General features: G+C 40.5%; 1 pseudogene; it reads left to right on the top strand.

Moving 5' to 3' along the window:
• The window catches only part of LOC148002256 (vomeronasal type-2 receptor 116-like), a 33,274-nt pseudogene extending 28,609 nt beyond the window's left edge, over positions 1-4,665 (top strand).

Raw genomic sequence — 14,503 nt, 5'->3', positions numbered from 1 at the left:
TATACATATCCACATAAAAGAATATTTTATCTATGAATATGAAAATACTACACTCCCAGGAAAATGAATGTTAATGCAAATAAAATTGCGTGAGGTAATGCAGACAAAGACATAACAGGGCCATAAACAATCATATATATGTGTGTATATCTATCTATATATCTATATATGTATATGTACCATTTAAAACTTAAGATATGGTTTTAAATTGAGTATGTATAGAAGTCACAAAACTACAAATGGTTCATAATGCTGAGAAAAGATGATTAAAAATATAATAATGAAAAAACAAGGACTTGGAGAGTGCGTGTCTGTAATTGATTAGAAGAGTAGAAGAGGAAGAATGGGAGAACATAACTAATACGAATATCTTTTCACAATGTCCTAAATAAACCCACCTGCTGAAGCTTCAGAACCTGTACTTTGCAGACACAGAATTTCACTGGAGTAATCCTATATGGAGAGACAATGCATGGCAGATTCACCACTAGCTTTCAACTAAAAAGCCACAAGCCACATATATGCTATAATCTTTCAATGGGTTAGTCAATGAAGTAATAGAGACAACCCCAAATATTTGGTAATTCCTCACAACTTAATCTTAAGTTCCTATTGCTGTTGTAGAAATCACATATCTGAGACATAAAGAACAAGAAAGCATACAGAAACTGAGTTAAAGGTTTTCTTCCTGCTGATTAGTGGACAGAAGATTAGAAGGTGTCTAAGCACAACATTTTGGATAATATATATGAAGAAGCTTATTGTGGTATAGAGGGAATTTCAGAGAGAAAACACCTAATATGGAGGGAAGGTCATTAAGATACAGGAAGCTCTAAAGCAGCTTAAGTAACAAATGTCACAGTGAATATCCTTAATCTCAGTATGTAACACTTATAATGCCTTCAGAGACTCTGTGAAAATGTCCAGATCCATTAAAACACTCACTCCCAACATGAATAGAAGCAGGAAGGGTTAAAGTTAGAACGTTTTTAAATAAAAGCTCAGTGAAGCAAAAAGAGATAAGCCCAGATCCATGAGACAACAAGAAACATGTGAGGTTTCTGGAGACACTATTCACCCTGTGATATTGTCAGGAAGCTGTGCTATGATCTCCAAGTTTCTAGGTTTTTTTTAATCACCTCTTTTGAGATGAGCTTGTGATTTTGGATGTTTATGAATTATGTCTCAAATACTTGTCTAGTAGTGTGACAAAAATGATTTCCAAGACAGCATATAAAAGAAATTATTTAGCATCTCATAGTTTCATAGCATAGTAGATTCCCTTCAAAAAATCATGCTGAGCTAGGAAGTATATTGTAAACTACAATGTTCTAGCTGTCACTCAAAACTACTTCTGATTCAGAGGCATCACAGGAAAGATGAAGAAAAAGGAAGAGAGAGAGAGAGAGAGAGAGAGAGAGAGGTGGAGAAGGTAGAAACAGAGGCATACAGAGACATATAGCGAGACAACAAGAACAGAAATGAAGTCAATGGTACGGTTAAGATATAGAGCCCCCATTATCTGAGAAGCTATTAGTATTTTCAACTAACTATTAAAAGCAAAGTCAATTTTTAATGGTATGACTTGTAGTGTAAGTAGCACATTCTACATGTTGCTCCATGGTCCATGATCGAGTCAAAGACCACCTAATCAATACCCCAATATTAGGTCACAAAAGCCTTCTTTTGACTAGTTGCTGAAGGGTATCCAAAAGTCTACCAATGTATATAGCCTCTTCTGTTGACCTGGGTTCTGGCCAAGAGGTGCAAGGTAAGCTCCTATTGCTGAATATACATAGCACTTCATGAACAGTCCAGAGTCTCCTGAGCTAGGACTGACATAAATGTCTTCTTCTGAGTAGAAGCTTTCATAACAGAAGGCATCATGCAAGCTTCTGAAGAAGAGAAGCAACAACCGCACCTACCTATGATACCTATGAACCATTGTAACAACTGGCATGCCAGGATGACCCCGTCGGTTCTGTGTCACTACACATACCTTGATAGAGTCCATAATTTCCATATCTGGACATAACATAGGCTTGTGAAGATAGATAGTATATCTTTATTTGAAATTGAATTATAGTCATACCCGCACCTAAGTTTAGTCTCCCTTTATCATCAAGAAGATCACTTTCCAACCCATAGAATTACAGAATACCACAACCACTCAGAATATAGAGCTGTAGACAATCCCAATAGTAGAGATATCTACAAAACACACATGAAATCATACACCTAAAGTTTCTAAAACATTTTGAAAGAGGAGGAAGGAATATTTTAACAGCCATAGTACCAACAAGTTTAGTACAACATATATCTGTCTGTAATATCAAAAACTGTACATAAGGGCTAATCAATATGTGTACCCAAAGGTAAGCTGAAACACTTTACATGTAAAATAGCTATTTTAAAGTGGACAGAAGACACCACATTGGTCTCAGTACTACACAAAATACTGTTGATAACTTGCCAAATTATAAAATGGGAATGGGGAAGCTCGAATAATGAACACACTCCATTAATAATTTCTATGAATTAAAAATAAATTAACATTATGTGGTAGAAATTAAAAATCATGTAAAGGAAAGTCACGCTCCCCATTTTATCATAGTGTATTTTCCTTTCATTTCCGGGTAGTCTGAAAATCGTTTTCTGAGGGGTACTTAGATGACTACCTAGTACCTCAGTTAAACCAAAAGGGTCTAGGTTTTAGGAATCTAACTTAGTGCAAGAAAAAATGTGTTTTGTACTGTTCCAATATTCACATTTGATTATGTCTTTCACCAAATCAACTTAAAAAAATTTACTTCACCTTCCAGCTTACAATTTATCATAAAGGGAAGGTATAGAATAAAATCAAGGCAGGAATCTGGATGTAGAAACTAAAGGAGAGCCCATGGACCTGCTTACTACCTTTCTCCCCATAGCCCATTTAATGTATTTGTTAAAATAACTGAGGATGAATCTCCAAGGTTGGCAAAGGCCACAAGTGGGGAGAACCACCAACTACAATCATTAAGAAAATACCTCACAGACTTGCCTATGGCCAACCAGATGGAGGCATTTTCTCATTTGATATTCCCATTTCAAATGTGCCTTCGTTTTGTTCTAAGTTAAGAAAACAATAACCAGCACCAGAGATGATATTTTGGAAATACAAATTTGGATGGTTGCTAGTTCATTATGGCTTCATACCAATTAATGGAATTCCCAAAGACCTCAGCATGTTTTTGTGTCTTTAACTTTCTCCCACATGAGACAAATATAGTAATACTGTCCAACAGGTGTCTTCATGCTGCAGAGAACATAAGATTCAATGCTCTAGATGCAACAGTAAATAATATTTCCCTTCATGGATTCCTCAGCACAAATTACTATATCATACCGTATATAAGAATAAATATAGTGCTTTAATTAGGAGATAAGAAAAAAGTGGGGGCTGGGGATTTAGCTCAGTGGTAGAGCGCTTACCTAGGAAGCACAAGGCCCTGGGTTCGATCCACAGCTCCGAAAAAAAAAAAAAGAAAAAAGTGCCATGAATACACATTAGAAATGAAAAAGAAAGCACATTTGCTTTTTTTTTTACATGATTTTAATTAATTGGATATAGTCTTGAAAGAAGAAACATGTTACTACTTTCCTTCTATGCACAAAAACGTACTTGGCTTACATTTCAGAATGAGAAACATTCAGGCGTTGTAGTGTACAAAGAGGAAAGATGTCGAGGTTGTAGTATCATGTCACAATACATTTCTTGCCAGATATTGATCAGTGTGTGAAATGTACAGAGGACCAGTATGCCAACACAGTTCGGACTCTCTGCATCCAAAAACCTGTAACATTTCTTGCTTATGAAAACCCCTTTGGGGATGACACTCGCCAGCATGGCCCTATGCTTTTCTATCCTCACCTCATTTGTCCTGGGGATTTTTGTAAAGCACTTCTGTGGTGAAGGCAAATAACAGTACTCTCAGCTACATCTTGCTCATCTCCCTCACCTTCTGCTTTCTTTGCTCATTTCTATTCATTGGTCAGCCCAACGCAGTCACCTGCATCCTGCAGCAGACCACATTTGGAGTTGTTTTCACAGTGGCTGTTTCTACTGTCTTGGGAAAAACCACTACAGTCATCCTGGCCTTCAAGAGCACAGCACCAGGAAGAAGGTTGAGGGGGTTGCTTATATCAGGAGCATCGAAATTCATCATTCCCATCTGTACACTAATACAAATTGTCCTCGGCGGAATCAGGCTGGGAATATCTCCTCCATTTGTGGACAGAGATGCACACTCTGAACATGGTTATATCATTATTATGTGCAACAAGGGCTCAGTAACAGCCTTCTACTGTGTGCTGGGATACCTTGGAGCTCTATCTCTAGTGAGCTTCACAGTAGCTTTTATGGCCAGGAACCTGGCTGACACCTTCAACGAAGCCAAGTTCTTGACCTTCAGCATGCTGGTGTTCCTCAGTGTTTGGATCACATTTCTCCCTGTCTACCACAGTACTAAAGGAAAGAGCATGGTAGCTGTGGAAATGTTTTCCATCTTGGCCTCCAGCACAGGTCTTCTAGGTTGTATCTTTATCCCCAAATGTTATATTATTCTTGCAAGACCTGACATGAACTCATCGAAATGCCAACGAAATAGAGTTCATTGGAAGTAAGCTGGTTTTAGAATACCTCAGATTAGTTTTAGAGTTTTGAGTACTCTAAATAAAGTTTGTCAGGTTACAGACTTGCATATCTTGGACACATGCCAGAAGATTGAGTGAGTGATTAGCTATCCAGTGGTTTTATGTCAAGGACTACATTATCTTGAGCTGTTTTAGACATTTAATCAGACAGCTATAACTCAATATAATTTTAAACAGTTTTTATTTGTATATAAATGCATTATGTTATGTGGTACATCTATACAATTGAATGTTATTCTGCTATCAAAAACAATGACTTTATGAAATTCATAGGCAAATGGATGGGACTGGAAAATATCCTGAGTGTGGTAACCCAATCACAAAAAACAGACATGGTATGCACTCATTGATAAGTAGATATTAGCCCAAATGCTCAAATTACCCTAGATGCACAGAACACATGAAACTCAAGATGACCAAAATGCAAATGCTTCACTCCTTCTTTAAATGGCGAACAAGAATACACTTGGGAGGGAATAGGGAGGCAAAGTTTAGAACAGAGGCTGAAGGAATGCCTATTCAGAGCCTGCCCCTCATGTGGCCCATACATATACAGCCACCAAACTAGATAAGATGGATGAAGCAAAAAGTACAGGCTGACAGGAACTGGATGTAGATCTGTCCTGAGAAACACAGCTAGAATATGGCAAATTCATAGGCGAATGCCAGCAGCAAACTAGTGAACTGAGGATGGGAACCCCGTTGAAGGAATCAGAGAAAGGACTGAAAGAGCTTGAAGAGGCTTGAGACCCCATATGAACCACAATAGCAGCCAATCAGAGCTGCCAGGGAGTAAGCCACTACCCAAAGACTATACATGGACTGACCCTGGGCTCCAACCTCATAGGTAGCAATGAATAATCTAGTAAGGGCACTAGTGAAAGGGAAAGCCCTTGTTCCTGCCAAGATTGAACCCCCAGTGAACAGGATTGTTGGGGTGAGGACGGTAATGGTAAGAGGGGGAGGGTTTAGGGGGATGTTGTCCTGGAAACCAGAAAAGGTATTAACAATTAAAATGTAAATGAGAAATTCCCAATTTAATAAAGATGGAGAAAAATGGGGTACACAGATAAACAAAGAATTTTCAACTGATGAATATCGAATGGCTGAGAAACACCTAAAGAAATGTTAAACATCTTTAGTCATAAGGGAAATGCAAATCAAAACAACCCTGAGATTCTACCTCAAACCAGTCAAAATGGCTAAGATCAAAAGCTCAGGTGACAGCAGATGCTGGCAAGGATATGAAGAAAGAGGAACAGTCCTCCTTTTTTGGTGGGATCTCAAACTGTTACAAGCACTCTGGAAATCAGTGTAGAGATTCTTCAGAAGTTTCAATGTAGAACTATTTGAGGACCCAGCTATACGAACCATGGGCATATACCTAAATGATGCTCTGGCATACAACAAAGACACATGCTCCACTATGTTCATAGCAGGCTTATTTTTAATAGCCAGAAGCTGGAAAGAACTTAGATGCCCTTCAACAGAGGAATAGATACAGAAAATGTAGTACATCTACACAATGGAGTACTGATCATTTAATAAAATCAATTCCTTCTTTTTTCTCCCATTTTCATTAAATTGAATATTTCTTATTTACATTTCAAATATTATTACATTTCCTGGTTTCCAGTCCATCAGCCTCCTAAGTCCTCCCCTTACGCTTTATATGGGTTTTACCCTCCCAACCCACCCCCACTTACTGCCCCCTCACATCAATCATGTACAATGGGGGGTACAGACTTTGCCAGACCAAGGGCTTCCCCTTTAACTGGTTCCCTTACAAGGCAATTCATTGTTATAAGAATTTGGAGCCCAGGGTGAGTCCATGTATAATCTTTGGTTAGTGGCTTAGTCCCAGGAACCTCTAGTTGGTTGATATTGTTGTTCTTATGGGGTCTCAAGCCCCTTCAGCTCTTTCAGTCCTTTCTCTGATTCCTCCAATGGGCTCCTGTTCTTGGGTCAGTAATTTGCTGCTGGCGTTCGCCTCTAAATTTGACATATTCTTGCTGTGTCTCTCAGGAGAGAACTGCATCAGTTTCCTCTCAGCCTGCACTTCTTAGCTTCATCCATCTTATTTAGTTTTGGTGGCTGTATATGTATGGGCCACATGTGGTGCAGGCTCTGAATGGCCGTTCCTTCAGTTTCTGGTCTACGCTTAGCCTGCATATCCCCTCCTATGTGTATTTTTGATCACCTTTTAAAGAAGGAGTGAAGCATTTGCATTTTGGGGCATCAGTGGGAAGGGAAGCCCTTGCTCCTGCCAAGGCTAGACCCCAGTGTAGAAAAAAGACAGGGCACAGGGGCAGGAATGGGAGGTGTTTGGGGAGGGAGCACAATCTTATGGAAGAAGGGTAGAGGGATGGGCTAGTGGGCTTATGGACAGGAAACCAGGAAATGGGATAACATTTGAAATGCAAATCAAAAGTATCCAATGAAACAAAAACCAAAAAGGAAAGAAAAAAACCAAGGGGGATTACTCAAGGTGATAAATCATGGCCATAATACTTTCTAAATTTATTTGAAGGGAAGTATTTCAAATTACATATTATTGTAAAAACAATAGTATGTGCTAGTGAGATATCTCAGTGGGAAATGCAGCAGGCACAGATGAAATGCACAGGCAGGATGTCATGATCATGGTCTGTCCAGTCATCTACAGGAGTCCATATTTTAGGTCCATGCCACAGGCATCTGCACACACCAACAAGGTGCCTTAAAGAAATTGCTCAAATGGTTTTATAGATTCCCAGGTTCTTTCCCATTGTTCAAATGGAAAAACACAGAAATGCTCACAGTGAAGACTTACACAGAGTCAACATTCTTAAATCACATAGATACTTAAACCCCTGTTGAAGACACTTAAAGAGACTGCATCTCTGATCTGCCACAAGTGAACATTATGGTCCAACTGGGAAAAATTATTGGCTTCTGCACTGGCAAACAGTGTTTACAATGTGTGTTCCCTGGCCTGAGGTAGTCAGTAGAAAAAGGTACCAGCGGAAATTGGGCATCATAACATGCCCGCCATCCCAACTATTAACAGATAGTGATGGGAAGATTATCAGTTGAGCACTGCTTCTCAACTTGTGTGTTACAACCTCTTACAGGGTAGAACTGCCCTTTAACAGGAGTGGCATATCAGATATCCTGCATGCAAGATGTTTCTACTATGATCACAACAGTAGATGGATGACAGTTATGTAATAACAATGAATTAATTTTATCATTGTAGTCAGCCAAATGGGGAAAAGTTGTCACTACATTGGGAAGGCAGAGAATTACTGAATTGAAGGCTATTCTTAGCACCTCTTTGAGGCCAGCCTGGATTACATGAAACCTCATCATGAAACCAACAACAAAGTAAACCAAATCTCTAAATCATCAAAAAGGTCATGGAGTATGGTCATCTGTTATTTCCCTTTTGGTTGGAGGTGGAGACACCGAGGATCCTAACACTTATCTCTCCAGATTTACAAAAAGAATGTTGGTGACTGTCAATATCTTAGTTTTTCTTAGTTTTTTTTTTTTGGTTTTTTGATTCGTTTTGTTTTGTTTTGTTTGTGAGAATGGGGTCTCTAAGGTGGCCCTGGAAGTCAGAGAATCCCCGCTGCTGCATCTGACAGAATGGGATGAAGTCCTGACAGCCATGCCTGGTTATTAATATGCTTTGTTTTTTGTTCATTTCTTTCGTGTTAGTTTGGCTCTTTAAACTACGTGCATAACAATGAGGAGGGAGGGGGAGTTTTTTTATTTCTGTGACCACAAACACAATGATTCATGTAAATGTCCTTGGCAATCAGCAGAAGTTGGGAGACCTCATTCCAGAGGAGACAGAGCTGGAAACATTTGCACTCACTGGGGTTTTAGCAAACAGTGTAGAGTCCCTTCTTGGGGACTACACTGGACAGAGGTACAGACAGGTACTAATGCTGAGGTGGGCAGGTTATGAGGAAGATGAAGATGATGATATCATCCTAAGGGAGAAACATGAAGTCAGATGGCAGCAGGGCAACTATGCAATTGTAAAGCTTCAACTTCAGCCTGAGCCTCCTGTCTGCACCACCAGCTACCTCCTTCCACCACCTTCTCTAGCATCTCCACTACTTTCCCCATGCCCCAATCTGGGGGGCTTAATTTAAAAACCCACTTTGTGTCTATGTGTTGTCCCTAAGCAAATGAGATCATTGATCATGTGGGTATGGAGGTGATGACAAGAATAGAAAATGGTCGGGGTGCTTAATGAGGATATCTGCTGAGTTAGGTCCCACAGAGACTGCAGTATGTGGTATTTGAGGGATGTCTCTGGAATGGGAGGGTTCACAGACAAAAAGGAAGTGTTCAGCCTCTTCTATCCCACTGCTATCATGGTACAACCAAGTTGGGTATAAAATCAGATAGTCTGAATGCTGTGAACACTGGAGTCTGAACAATCACTGATCCTGGCCTGGGAGGGGCCGTAGTTACTCAGGATGGAAACTGGTTGACATTTGGTGGCATAAAAGCTGTGAAAGGGTCCTTGCATGATTCTTGTCAGCATGAAGATGCATGTATGTGCAAGAGTGTGTTCATGTATATGGAGGACAGAGGGCAACCTCAGGCATTACTACTCAGGACACCATCGAACATGAATAGACATCTTGGATTTTTGTTAGTAGCTTTTGTTGTTTGGTTGGGTTTTTCTGTTTGCTTGTTTTGCTTTTCAATTTTATTTTGGTTTTTGGGGAAAAGATCTCACTGTATAGCCCTTGCAGACCAGGCTATCATCAAACTTAAAAGGATCTACTATCCTTTGTCTCTGTCTCCCATATATGACCATTGAGGGCATGCATGAACATGCCTAGACCAATATAGGTTTAACTGTTTACATTTCATTTAATATTTCTTCTGTGCAAGGCAGGGCACCCATGTGTCTGGGTTCCCACATTCCAATTAGACATACCCCATGGTCACATGGTTCACAAAAGCTCCCTGTGTGCATGCAAAACCACAGGCTGTACTTCCACAGAAAGTGCCCTGCCCCTGAGAAAGCAACATGGCTACATGGCAGAGTCACTGCTATTGGTAAAACAGGATGGCAGTCACAGAGACTGATTAAACAACACTGGGCAGAATCATATCCAAGAGCAGGGTCCCAAAAAGATTCTACTGAGTCTAGACGCTAGGACAGAGACCATGACATGGGACTAAGGAGCCAGCAGATAGCAGCAGTGTGGAAGGCCACAAGGGGCAAGTAGGATCCTGGTGAATTCACCAGAGCCTATTGTGTAAAAATGCTTAGATCCAGCATCTGACATATTACAATATTGTCAGTCTCAGCCCCTTCTTAGGTAGGTTAACAAGCAGGTGACCTTTACCTAGAGATGGCAGACAGTAAAGGAAATCTGGAGGAGAGCATCCTCATGGCCATCACTGAGGCTAAAGATGTGGTTCCTGTTCTTGAATGCTCACTTGCCTGGCATTCAAAGAACTGAAGGGGATGTGTAGGACTTCAAGGTCATTCTTGGATAAGAAATGGAGATCCTCAATAACAAGTGGAGGTGTGGACAAGAAGATGGAGCACAGAGCAGAGGGAGCATTCTTACACCCTGCTGGGCTTGCCTTGGAACCATCTAGCATGGGATTGGAGCTTGGGTATCTTCTCTGGTTGAACTCATTGACAGCAGGCCTCCCAGGACGCAGGCTGAGCTATGGCCTGGAGAGTAGAGCATAGATCTGAGATTGCAGGTAGAGGTGTGTATCCAAAGAATAAGCCCAGATGGAATCAGTGTCACTTTTTCTTTTTTTCATCATTGCCCTATGTTTTGATCAATGTAAGTATCTTTGAATTTATATTTGTGTTTTGGGTCATCCTTCCGGGTGAAAAACCTTTCCTTTACCCTATGTAACATGAGCATACATTAAAATCTTCAGTTTTCCTACTGAATCTGTTAGCCTTTCTGTGTCTCTGTGCTCCTACCAAGAAAACGCTGAAGGCCCTGGTATAAGTAGGGACACCTGGGCCAAACAGTCAGGCCAGAGCTTGCCAAGAACTCAATCAGTCAAACTCTGCTGGGAATTGGCATGTATGCATGGAAAATGATTCCACAATAGGTCATGTAGACATATGTGGTCTGCTCTTCAGCCAAAGGCACATTCATAGGCCATACTGTTCTCCAGACATCAAGGGCCATATTGATGTGAGTGCCCTCTGCTGCCACCAGAGTTTACGGTGATGTCTGATTACTTACTGCCAGGAAGTACCATGTCTGGGCTAAAGGACCTACAGTAGCTGGATCTTTGTTGATGGCCAAGGTGTGAATTCTTACCAGAGGATATTCAGGATCCTCTCGCCTAAGTTGTCACTTAAAGGTTTTCCAAGGTATGTAAATCCTGCTGCCACCTGGGGTCATTCTGAGCAGAGTAGTAGTGCTGCACCTGAAGCCATGTCTTGGTTATATTCAAGTCAGTGTTTCCAAGGTCATTTCTTGGTCTATGATGTTATTTTAACCAGGTTGTGTGTTGTTCTCTTATGTCCCATCTTACTACTAATAGCTGTGCAGATGTTCCTAAAGTATGATTCTGCCTGAAGCTGCACCGAAATCAGTTCTACTGCATGGTGCCACATTGATGTGGGCAGACTTCACTGCTATCTAAGACCATATTGATTTCCAGGGTTCTGGGTCTTGTCTGTGTTGGGGATCCTGCTGCAGCAGGTGTCATGGTCATGATCTCTACTCCCATGAGAATACCTGTGGAGATGCATGATTAGAGCTGTTGCTGATTTTGAGTAACAAGGAGGATACTTTTGAAGTGATATTGATGAGACACAGATGAGTTAAAAGGAAGAAATACGGAAGACATTAATAACAATTCCTACACTTCAAAGCATCAGTCCAAGAAGAGAAACTGGGGTGATCTCTAGTGACTTTATGAAGGCCTCAGATGGAATAGGATATTGGGAATCTTGTGGATGACTTTATCTTAGATTGTTACCAGAAAGAGATATAGAGACTGAACTGGGAACCTCCTGTAGTTAGGAAGGAATTTAGAGGAGGGAGAAGAACATCAATCCATCACCCACAATATATCCAAGGAGGCAGATACAGCAGCCCAAAATCAAAGAACAGACAGAGTCTGGAGACTCTTTGCTAAGCTTGGGGCCTAGAAGTCAATATATCAGTGAGGCCAACACTGTTCACCTAGTCAATTAGCTTGGGGCCATGGGTGCCCACTGTGCCTTGGCCACCCACTGGGAGGCATACAGTACTTGAACCTATACCCTCTACACATTTGTAGCAAATGTGAAGCTTGGTAGTCATGTGGGTCCCCTAACAAATAGTGCACAGGCTGTCTCTGTCTCTCTTCTCTGCCATTGGATCTCCTTCTCCCAACTTGAACTGCTTAATTGGGGCTGAGTGGGAGTGAATGTGGCTACTTCTGGTGAGGCCATATGGCATAAGATGGAGTGACACCTCTGAGAACTAGAGAAGGGGCAATTGTGGACATTTTTGTACGTGTGGGACTGAGAAGTGAGGAAGGAAAAGGGGCTGTGATGATGATGTAAAGTGAATTTTTAAAGTAAAATACATTAAATAAAACTGTAAGATATAGGAGACTAGGCAAGAATCTACAGGAGATAATTATTAAAAGTGTGATGGTGATGGAACTAATGAGAAGTGGCTCTTATCAACTGATGGCTTCTGGTAGAGTTCTGGAAGGGGAAGGACACAGTACTATTTAAACAGTCAGGTTACTGAGTGTTTGATCATGCTCCAGTGAAGATACAGATAACATTAGTGGACCTGCTGGTTTTGGGGAGGGTGAGTCACAAGGAAGAGAAAAAAAAGTGGAAGGACTGAAAAGGGATGATGATAGGAGTTGATCATGGAAAACTCAAAGAGAATCTATTAAAATGTTATGTGGGAAAAATTGAATATTTGGTTCTTAGCTCAGAGGACAACTTCAGAGGAAATTTCTATGTGCTATACAGGATCCACAGAAGAATTTTTAAAAATAGCATACTAGTATCAAAGTTAGGTAACATACTATGTCATTCACTGTTTAGACAATAGCATATATCAGGTGGAAAACAAATGTTTGGACTACAAAATCCTTCCACAACAATTTCTAACCTAAAAAACATTCTCAGGTATCACAAAGTAATAAACAACTACACTGGTTTCAGCTTGCCTTAGTATTTAATCGAAAATGGTGACACTATGTAGATGTACACACAGATGTAAATGTATATATAGCATATATATATATATATACATATATATATATATATGATGTATATATGCATATTCGTCAGGCAATGAGGATCTTCCGATGTGAAATCTGTGAAGATACTGGAAATCCTGGTGAAAGCAGGATATCCCCACTAAAGATTTTATACAGGACCCTCTTTCTCTGGAACAAAGAGTGGGGCACTGTTCCCTATTTATGGAGAGAGACCCTTCCCAGATGGATCCTTTCTTCACACATCTAACTTTGAATCTTCAGGTATATACTAATTTCCTTTTATCAAATAGTGTTCATGCCAGTAGCTTACCAACAATCTTCCCCATTTGTATTGTATTCTTATTTTATTCTCGTGATGACTTCTTTTTTATTTTTGGACTTGGATGGCATAAGAATACTACAGAATACTACCAGGGCATGAGATGAATCTCAGCTATGTTTTTTCAACATGTGTTTGTCACTTTTCTAAATAATTTTTCAATTTTATTTCCTATCTTTATTAAATTGGGTATTTCTTATTTACATTTCAATTGTTATTAACTTTCCTGGTTTCCAGGGAAACATCCCCCTAACCCATCCCCCTCCCCTTCTATATTGGTGTTCCCCTCCCCATCCTCTCCCCATTACCTCCCTCCCCCCAACAATCGAGTTCACTGGTGGATCAGTCTTGAGAGGACCAAGTGCTTCCCCTTCCACTGGTGCCCTTACTAGGCTATTCATTGCTACCTATGCAGTTGAAGCCCAGGGTCAGTCCTTGTATAGTCTTTGAGTAGTGCCTTAGTCCTTGGAAGCAGAGCTTGGTTGGCATTGTTGTTCATATGGGGTCTCAAGCCCCTTCAGCTCTTTCAGTCCCTTCTCTGATTCCTTCAACGGGGGTCCCATTCACAGTTCACTGGTTTGCTGCTGGCATTCACCTATTTATTTGCCATATTCTGCCTGTGTCTCTCAGGAGAAATCCACATCCAGTTCCTGTCAGCTTGCACTTCTTTGCTTCATCCATCTTATCTAGTTTGGTGGCTGTATATGTATGGGCCACATGTGGGGCAGGCTCTGAATGGGCATTCCTTCAGCCTCTGTTCTAAAATTGCCACCCTATTCCCTCCCAAGCAAATCCTGGTTCTCCTCTTAAAGAAGGAATGAAGCACACGATTTTGGTCATCCTTTTTGAGTTTCATGTTTTCTGTGTATCTAGAGTAATTTGAGCATTTGGGCTAATAGCCACTTATCAATGAGTGCATACCTTGTCTGTTTATCTGTGATTGGATTACCTCACTCAGGATGATATTTTCCGGTTCCATCCTTTGCCTATGAATTTCATAAAGTCATTGTTTTTGATAGCTGTGTAATATTCCATTGTGTAGATGTACCATATTTTCTATATCCATTCCTCTGTTGAAGGGCATCTGGGTTCTTTTCAGCTTCTGGCTGTTATAAATATGGCTGCTATGAACATAGTGGAGCATGTGTCTTTGTTGTATATTGGAGCATCTTTTAGGTATATGTCCAAGAGAAGTATAGCTGGGTCCTCAGGTAATGCAATGTCTAATTTTCTGATGAACCTACAGACTAATTTACAGAA

The sequence above is a fragment of the Rattus norvegicus genome, chromosome 12 (genome assembly GCF_021556685.1).
Source record: "Rattus norvegicus strain SHRSP/BbbUtx chromosome 12, alternate assembly SHRSP_T2T, whole genome shotgun sequence".
Taxonomy (NCBI): Eukaryota; Metazoa; Chordata; class Mammalia; order Rodentia; family Muridae; genus Rattus; species Rattus norvegicus.
Note: the sequence above shows the minus strand (reverse complement) of the source record. Positions and strands in the feature narration are given on the sequence as shown.